The following is a 937-nucleotide window of genomic DNA, read 5'->3' on the forward strand; positions in this document are numbered from 1 at the left end:
GTTCCTATTAATGATTTATATGTCATAGGTCATTGAGTTGAGTCAGATAATTTGCACATTGTTGAGGGGAATCGACTCTTTTTGGAAAAATCTTCGAAGTATCATTCGTCAGGTAGTTGATACTACCCTCAACAATTGATGGTATTATCTTGTGTTGGGATTTTGCCTCTCGACTTCATAAAGAGCCTTATGGGTTCATAGAGTGGGAGCATATTCGGTTAGTGGAGGTATGTATTTGGAAGAGAGGTAGAATATTAATCATAGAGAATACACGCTTTGGAATTCGAATCACCAACGAAGGCATAAGTAGCCTTTTCCTTGGGAGCATGGTACCACATGGGCAAGCACTACGGAGTACTCTCGCTTGGTGAACTCGTTAGGCCTCTCAAAAGAGTAAGAAGTTAAAATCCCAACCAAAGACAATATCAAACTTGTTAACAGAGGCAAAGCTAGAAAATTTTTCTAGGTGACAAAATTAAGTCGTATAATTTTATGAGATCTAAAATACAATTTCATCACGTTTGGGGGGTCATAGTGTAACTTTACCATGTACTAACTTAAAACTTTTTAAAAAATATTAAAGGGCCAAAACTTAAATTTTCTATTTTAGGGAGGACCGACCTTGCTAGCCCCTTGCTACCACCCCTACTTGTTGGTGCACCCTCAACCTGTGAACTAGTAAGGTTCTTGAAAAAGTCAGGGCATATAAACAAAACACGTATAAATTAATAAATATTTTAAAATATATTAGATCTAAATTGATATTTAACACCAAAGATTACTAATAGACTAATGAAATGAAGGGATTAAATTGAAATATTTTAAAATTTAGGGACTAATTTATAATTTTGACTTAATATAGTTTATAAAGGAAGTTAACCTTTTTGTTGTATTTTTCTTGAGCCGACAGTGACGCCCCTTGTCCACCACGTGATTG

The sequence above is a fragment of the Gossypium raimondii genome, chromosome 6 (assembly GCF_025698545.1).
Source record: "Gossypium raimondii isolate GPD5lz chromosome 6, ASM2569854v1, whole genome shotgun sequence".
NCBI classification, from domain to species: Eukaryota; Viridiplantae; Streptophyta; class Magnoliopsida; order Malvales; family Malvaceae; genus Gossypium; species Gossypium raimondii.